Source organism: Ovis aries, chromosome 8 (assembly GCF_016772045.2).
Source record: "Ovis aries strain OAR_USU_Benz2616 breed Rambouillet chromosome 8, ARS-UI_Ramb_v3.0, whole genome shotgun sequence".
Taxonomy (NCBI): Eukaryota; Metazoa; Chordata; class Mammalia; order Artiodactyla; family Bovidae; genus Ovis; species Ovis aries.
In genome coordinates, this window is record NC_056061.1 from 59,696,017 (window position 1) to 59,705,011 (window position 8,995).

Consider the following 8,995-nt stretch of genomic DNA (forward strand, 5'->3'; position numbering starts at 1 on the left):
TACTTTTTCTGTGACTTCTGGCACTCTGTCCTTGTTGCCAGATGGAGAAACACAAGGGGAAGATGAGAAAGAAGTCACATGCAGGCTGGAGGCAGGAGTTTAAGTTGGACCTGGTTATGCCTTTACAAAAAGGACGCTAAATGAAATATTCTAGTAGTATCTACAACACTAGATTGTGAAGGCTTTTTAACTGCTAGACACTGGGTTAGGCACTTTATAAGGAGAAGTAAGAAGTGTTAGTCCCTCAGTTGTGTCCAACAGTTTGTGACCCCATGGACCCGCTAGGCTCCTCTGTCCATGGGATTCTCCAGCATGAATACTAGAGTGGGTTGCCATTCCCTTCTCCAAGGAATCTTTCCAACCCCAGGATTGGACCAGGTCTCTTGCACTGCAGGTGAATGCTTCATCTCTGACCCATTGGGAAAGCCCATTTCATAGATATGAGGAGATGTTTTGAAGAACAGAACTTTTAACTGAATGGATGCAGGGCATGGAAGCAGATTATGACTAAAACAAAGACTCTGATGTCAGACTGCTTGGGTTTTGTTCTTTACTCTGCACTGTGTTCTAGCAACATGACATTGAGAAAGTTACTTAACTTCCGCCCCATAGTTTCCTCATCTAAAAATAGAGCTAAAAATATACTTACCTCAGAAAGTTTCTGAGAAGATTGAAATGAGTTATTATATGAATTTTGAAATATTTCCACACCCATGAGAAGTTTTGTGCAATTATTTGCTTGTTGCTATGGCAAGTTGAAAGAGAGGGAAGCTATGTGTGCAAACACTCAAGGAACTGTTGCTACAATCATGTTGATCAATGAACTGATATTTTTGAAATTTCTCTCACTGTTATAGACATCCCACCTCGCCACCAATGTTTCAGTTCAGTTCAGTTCAGTCGCTCAGTCGTGTCCGACTCTTTGTGACCCCATGAGTCGCAGCACGCCAGGCCTCTCTGTCCATCACCAACTACCGGAGTTCACTCAGACTCACCTCCATGAAGTCAGTGATGCCATCCAGCCATCTCATCCTCTGTTGGCCCCTTCTTCTCCCTGCCCCCAATCCCTCCCAGCATCAGAGTCTTTTCCAATGAGTCAACTCTCCGCATCAGGTGGCCAAAGTACTGGAGTTTCAGCTTCAGCATCATTCCGTCCAAAGAAATTCCAGGGCTGATCTCTTTCAGAATGGATTGATTGGATCTCCAGACCAAGTCAAAAACTTAACACTTGTTAGGGGCCAGGTGGGCTTAGGAAATGAATGAAACTGTCAGGAACTGAGATGAATGGGGCCCTGTGAAAAGGGTTGCTGCTACTCAGTGCCAGTGAATTATCACCCACAGAAACATTAGTCTGGTGGTGTCAGGTTGTCTGACATTTTATAGAAGTTGCACAACCACATATTTTTGGAAAATTTTCTAATTTTGAAAAACTCTCTATGAAACAAAAATTTATCTATAGGCTGGATCTAGCCCTTTGTGGCCACTTCTAGGTTCTCTATTGCCTTAGTGGATATATAAAACCATTTTCTTTCATGTTCCCCACCAAAAAGAGGGAGGAAGAAAGAGGTTGCTGGGTTCAAGGAAGACAATTTCGAAAGGGCTGCGGTTTTCTCAGGTCTGGGTGCTGGGAAGGTGTAGGCTGGCTAGCTATGTCACATAGCGTAGTCTGGGGTGGGGTGCCCCCTAGACCTGGACCCCCTCTGTATGTGTGTGTGTGTGTAGGGGGCTGCTCTTGAATGTCCTACAGATGGTGACATTTATTGCACTTTAAGTGTCAGGGAATGACTCATTGGCTACCCATGGAATGACTATTTTTAGTATCTTCCAGACTCCTATTGCTTCATCCTCAGACATACTCTACAATATGGAAGAACCAAATGTAGCTAAAAGGGATGACATTTATTGATAACTGCTGCCAAATGTAACATTTGAGGCTGTAATTTCAACGAGCATTCATTCTACAACTATTTCTTGAGCATCAACTACACTCTACCCTAGTCACGCTCTTCCATCTGATCCTCCTTGTGATGACAAGCAGTACAATTATGTTGGGGTTCAGAGTAGGGCAGTAAATGTAAATGAGCTCAGATGAATTTCAGGGCATGAAACTTTGATCTCACAAGTTCAGGGCTTTATCAAATGATCCAATCAACAAAACCTCATTCAGAAAACTAAATACCAAAACTGACCATCATTTTATTACTGTCATTCAAGTAGAAAATAAAATGACCACCACGAGGTCATTACATTTAAAAAGAAATCAGCCACCAAGCAGATTGAGAACTTAATACTACTTCCTTCAGTTAAAAAAATTATTGAAATACAGTACATATATATATTTATCTGGGCTTCCCTAGTGGCTTAGATAATAAAGAACCTACCTGCAATGCAGAGACCCAAGTTTGATCTCTTCCCTTGGTTGGGAAGATCCCCTGGAGATGGGAATGGCTACCCACTCCAGTATTCTTGCCTGGAGGAGTCCAGGGACAGAGGAGCCTGGCAGGCTACAGTCCATGGGGTGGCAAAGAGTCAGACACGACTGAGTGACTAACACACAGTCTCACACACATACGAATATATATATATATATATATATATATATATATAGTTGCTTGTTGCTCAGTCACTGAGTCTGTATATATATTCTCTTTTGTATATTTTTCTATTACAGGTTATTACAAGATATTGAGTATAGTTCTTAGTGCAATACAGTAGGTCCTTGTTGGTTATCTACTTTATATATAGCAGCGTATATGCTGTATTTTAATCTCATACTACCAATTTATATTTCCCTGTCTTTCCCTTGGATTACCAAAAGTTTGTTTTCTATGTCTGAGTCTATTTCTGCTTTGTAAATAAGTCATTTGTGTCATTTGCACCATTTTTGTAGATTCCACATATAAGCGGTATTTGTCTTTCTCCAACTTAGTTTACTTCCTTCAGCTTTTTCTTATTCCGTGGAGTCCTATAACTCCATAAATTTCAATATCCTGAAACATCAGATTAAATAACAACATTTAATAACTGATAAAAATGGTAACATTTTTATTACCCTAATTTGCATCTTTAATATATTTTTTGAGGGTATTTTACTCATTCCTACCACAGCAAATTCAGGGGCCGTCTCTCTCCTGGTTTGTCCCAGCTCAGAAATTTAATTTGCCTTCTAAATAAACAGTGCTGACATTGGACAGGGTGAGACTCAAGGACTGAAACCCTCTAGACTCAGCTAGCCACATCCAATTTGAGGATGCATGATTCATTTCTACTGGAGTGGTACCATTCAAGGTACGCAGATGAAGGAACAAAGGAAGAGGGATAAATACTTGACTGCTCACAGCAGACGCTACTACAGTGTGAACACACATTCCAGTACAGCTCTTCTTGCCTTCAATTAGTTTTTCCCTACACACAATCTCTCTAAGTCTTTTACATCTTGGGACTCAACTTGCATAATCTTCTGCTTCATGATTTAATTGAGTGGAAATCCTTTTCTGTGGTAATGGAGAGCTCTAGAGCACAACAAAAAAATGCAAATGTCTATAATGTCATGCAATACGCTGCTTCCCTGGGGTGAGTATTAAGACTTTTAATGGGAAAGTGACACTGACTCCAAAACTTAATTTTTTTCAATTTCTATTTTGCTATTTCATATTGAGTCAATTGTCTTATGTCATACACAAATGTTTCCTACAAGAACATAGATCACATAGACTATTTATTATAAGGATTCAGTTAGTTCATATATGTAAAAGACCTAGAACAGTGCCTGGAACATAGTTAAAAGTAAAATCTTTATCATCATCATATCATCACCATTAATATAAACTTTGCTCTACGGTTTTTGTCATATTATTTCTTTGGGCTGTGTGACTCTTACCTTGCATTTTGTGTCAGGACCTCCATGATATCAGGATAGGAGTGTTTACATCAAAGAGTCGTCACGCTGGGTCTTCTCTGGTGGTCTAATGGCTAAGAATCTGTGTTCCCAATGCATGCGGCCTGGGTTCGATTGCTGGTCAGGGAACTAGATCCCAGATGTCACAACTAAGACTTGGCATGGTCAAATAAATAAGTATTAAAAAAAGAGAAAAAGATGGGTAATACCACTTCTTGTTCACTAGCTTCTGTTCTCTCTTAGGCATGTGTTCCTCACAGATGCTTCCAGATTGGGGCTCCTTCAAAGAACCCATCAGCAGATTTTTACTGAATATCTTCTGTGTGTAAGGCACAGCAGTTTGTAAAATATCTTCAAAAATTTTCTTTGCTCCTAAGAAGCTAAATACACAGAAAGACAAAACAAGAACTGAATTTAAAATATATATTTTTAAAAAAGGATTATATCTTGAAATATGAATGTGCACATTTTTCTGGTGTATTCTTTCATCTGGCTGTTCTCCCCTAACCCCACCCCACCTCCAGCCACAGTGAAGTCAAAACAATCCTCACAGAAACCTCTCTTTTAAGTGGGAGCTTATTATTGTGCAGGGAGCAGGGTTTTACTCCCTCTTGAAAAAAAAAAAAACAAACTAGATCTGAAGAAGGGAGAGGAGAGGACTAATTTGCCGCAGAAACTGGAGAGGAAGAGAAGAACCTTCCATCTTTAAGACTAGGGAACAGAGAAGAAGCAGACCTGGCAGATTATTGTCTAATGAGGTCCCTTCAGGGCCTTTGAATGATGGCCTCCTCTTTCCCCTCCTGCTCCTTGACTGGAGGATCCACCATCTTTAGGTGCTAACTAAACTCCTGCAAATCCATTTTCTACTTCACCTCCAACAGAGATGAGAGGGGCGCAGACACCTTATGAGGAAGACAGAACTCTCAGATCAAATTAGGACCCACCAAGCCAATAAGAAATTCCCCTTTCAGTGAGCACATTGGTGGCTGCAAGATCCCTAATATATAATAGAAAAGAACGGGTATAGGAACTAGCATCTAATGCATTTGCTGTGCTTTTTCTCTCAGTTGTGTCTGACTCTTTTCGGCCCATGGACTGCAGCCCACCAAGCTGCTCTGTCCCTGGGGATTCCCCAAGCAAGAATACTGGAATGGATAGCCTATCCCTTTTCCAGGGAATCTTCCCAACCCATAAATCGAAGTGGGATCTCCTGCATTGCAGGCGGATTCTTTACCAGCTGAGCTACCAGGGAAGCCCAATGCATTTAGAATAAATCAATTCGAATAATTATTAAGTGCATAAAAACTGGCACTGACAAGTGGCCTATTAACTTATATGCAGAGTCTGGCCTATGAGGTCTGTGTTATACTACATCCAACTCACATGAGGACTTGAAATCCTTCCATAGACACATCTTCAATAACCACTTGAATCCCTCCTTTTAACCAAACAATAAAATGCTGTTCTGTTAGGATTGACTCAAATGATTATTATCACATGGCTCTCTTGGATAAGTGAAAAAATTACCATGTAGCAATATAATCAATACAGGGTTTCAGGACTGACAGGGAAGAATTGAATAATTGACTTATATGACAGATAGTTTAACATTGCCAACAACATTACCAAGAGAAGAAGTGAGAAATCAGCTTGTCCTTTTCTTACTTACAGACCTGTGTTCTCTGTTGGATGCCAGTCAACTGAAAGAATTCATGGGTCCAATAATTATCCATCTACCTACCCAATCTATTCATCCATCCATCCATCCATCCATCTGTCCACTCATCTGTCTATCCAACTGAATGGCTACTATTTACTAGAAATTCATCTAAGAGAAGGAATTTTAGCAGTGGAGACAAAAGTACTTGGTGCTTATATTTAGTGGGGACAGAAAGACAAGCAATAAATGAAGCAGATCATAGAGAAAAAGAAAATGGGATAGGGCCATATGAAGTGCCAGGGCTCATGGAAGGAGGGCTTAAATGTAAGAAGAACAGCAGGCAGACTTCCCTGATGGTGGAATAGTTGAGAATCTGCCTTCCAGTGCAGGGGATGTGGATTCAATTCCTGGTTGGGGAACTAAGAGCCCATATGCTTCAGCGCATCTAAGTCCAGGCGCTGCCAACTACTGAGCCCATGCATTGTAGAGCCTGTGCTCCACAACTAGAGAAAGCTCATGCACCACAATGAAGACCCAGCACAGCCAAAAATAGAAATGTAAAATAGAAAGAACAACAGGGAAGTCCTTTCTAGGAGTGAAGTCGCTCAGTCGTGTCTGACTCTTTGTGACCCCATGGACTGTAGCCTACCAGGCTCCTCCCTCCATGGGATTCTCCAGGAAAGAGTACTGGAATGGGTTGCCATTTGCTTCTCCAGGGAAATCTTCCCAACCCAGGGATTGAACCCAGGTCTCCCTCATTCCAGGCAGATGCTTTAACCTCTGAGCCACCAGGGAAGCTTTCTGGGAAGGTGACTTCAAATGAAGGCTTAAAGGAGCCCATGGAATAAGCCCTGTGGGCAAAGGGAAACAAGCCGGCGAGGGAACCAGAAAGGGCAAGGCCCTAAGCAAGTTTAAGATACATGAAGGCTATTGTGGTACAGGAAACTGAAGTTTCCAGAATTCCAATGGTTTAATATTTCAATAGATTTGTAACAGCAAATTATACATGATGAGCTTTTTGGTCAAAGTAAATTTACACCTGCCCTTTGCTTAAAATCATCTACTGACAAATGATGCTTAAGATAAATATTGACCTAATTTCTTAATATAGTATTATGTTCTTCTTTGGAAATAGAGTATTAAGTCATCCCAGCAGGATTGGCAGTTTCTCTAACACTGGCACCTAGAAAGTTGGTGATGATGGCAGTCAGTGACTACAATCCTGATTGCCTACTGACAAATTAAAACAAAAATGGTCATGGCTTGACCTCATTCTAATGTCAACCTTTAATCATCAGAGTAACAAGGAAACTATTTTCAGTGTCATGCACCTTCCTTGATGTCCCCCTTTAGATTTACATAGTTTTTGCAATCTTTCATGGAGGTTGACACTCAGCATAGTTTGGCTTGTCATTATTAACCAACGTGATGTTAATCTAGGAAGAGTAACTATTGGACCAGGGCAAGTGGTAGGAACCAACATTGTTGTTTCATGGACAAAAGTGATACTTTTGACTGCAAGGTTTATTCATCCTTTAAAGTACTTTACTCCCTGGCTCTCATAAGACCAATAGCTCATCTTTATAAGGGCTATTTTCACCCTGTATTCTCATCCACAATCTAGGCCTTCAGACTAAGGGATGGTTTGTGATCCTCAGAATCTAGAGGCGCCGTATTGTACTTCATAGCAAGAGACAATCTGTCTTCATTTGAAGTTGAATTCTTGCTGCTATCATGGAATTTAGTTTGAATGCTTTTCTTGGTGGAGTTAAATTGCAAAAACATTCATCTTTTCATCATTTTAATCTCTTCTTTTGAGCAAAGGTAGATAGAAACCAGGGCAGAACTCAGTTATCCTTGGGCTTCCCTTGTGGCTCAGCTGGTAAAGAATCCACCTGCAGTGCAGGAGACCTGGGTTCGATCTCTGGGTTGGGAAGATCCCCTGGAAAAGGGAAAGGCTACCCACTCCAGTTTTCTGGCCTAGAGAATTCCATGAACTGTATAGTCCATAGGTTGCAAAGAGTCAGACAGTTATCCTTACTGTGAGCCAATTTTGAAGTCTACCAGACCTCCTAGCTTGTACTTAAATTATCCATGAGTGATCTTATAATTTATTTCTCATGGTACCGAAGAACCTGTGTTATGTAAATTACACATCTGGCTTTCTCCAACTCTTTTCCCACCTGGCTCCTTTTTCCCAGAAGTGAAACCATTCTGTGTGTGTGTGTACATATGTGTGTAAGTGTGTGTGTGTGTGTGTGTGTTAAGGGCGTAGGTACAGCTCTGAAACAGAAGACAAGAAGTGGTCTTCTTCCCCACCCGCATTACGTGCTTACCAGTGCATTTCTCCATCCTTTGCTTAACCTCTGTCTCAATTTCCTGTCTCATCAGTAACAGGAGGATACTGTTTGCTTAAAAGGACTTTTGTGGGGATAAAATGAGCTGATATATGTGAAAAAACAAAGAAACTATAACTATCATCACAGTTTTAATATATCACCCCTACCTCCCTGCCCCCCCAGTGGTTAACCCAACACTTCTATTCTCCAGCTTTGGAAAACTGATTTCAAAAATTATTTCAGTTACTCCACATGTGAGAGGAGGATAGGTCTTATGCAAATTTGCAGCACATTATCTGACAACTGCTCAATAAATAGCAATATTGTGGTTTACAGGGGATGTGGGGAGTATGCCAAAAGTCTAAACAAGCCAGATCCCTACAAACCCAACCTCTCAAGACCTCAGGCTGAGCTGAAAGCCTGGGACAGGACAGTGGGGTGGCGGTCCCCCATCCCAGGGTCTGGACATCCGTGCAGGCGGCCCTGCCCTTTCCTGGCCAGGGTGTGGACAGCTGGCCTGGTGCTTAGGGCAGGCGCCAGGGTGGTGCTAGATGGAGCAAGGCTTCTAGGTTAACCCCTCCCGTGGAAATGAATTCCAATACATAACTGCAGATTTCATTCATTTTCACAAAGGACAACTTCTATTCAGCTTGATTAAAACAGAAAACAGACTTCTTTGGAATTATCAATGTAGAGTCCCAGGTGCCACCCATTTGCTCCTGTGAGAACCCTGAAGAATAGCCAGTTATTCTTGGCAGTTCAGTGCCAGAATGCTGTTCCTTTCCCCAGGTGTTTCACACCCGGGCTGTTGTCTGCCATCTCAGCACTCAACATGGGAGACCTGTAGACCTTATAGGAACTTGGCTTTTTGTTCTGCTTTGGCCTTAAGCCAAGATGTTTACTTTTGCCCATCTGTGCAAATTATTAAATAGTACTTCAACTGCACATGACACACTCTTCTTTATTACAATTTGGAAGTAATCAAGTTATCTTCAGTTAATTTAAAGTGGGTCGATTGTTAGCCAGACAAGGGTTAAATCTCTCTCTCTCTCTCTCTCACACACGCACATGCACGAAACATAATGTTTAGTACATTTG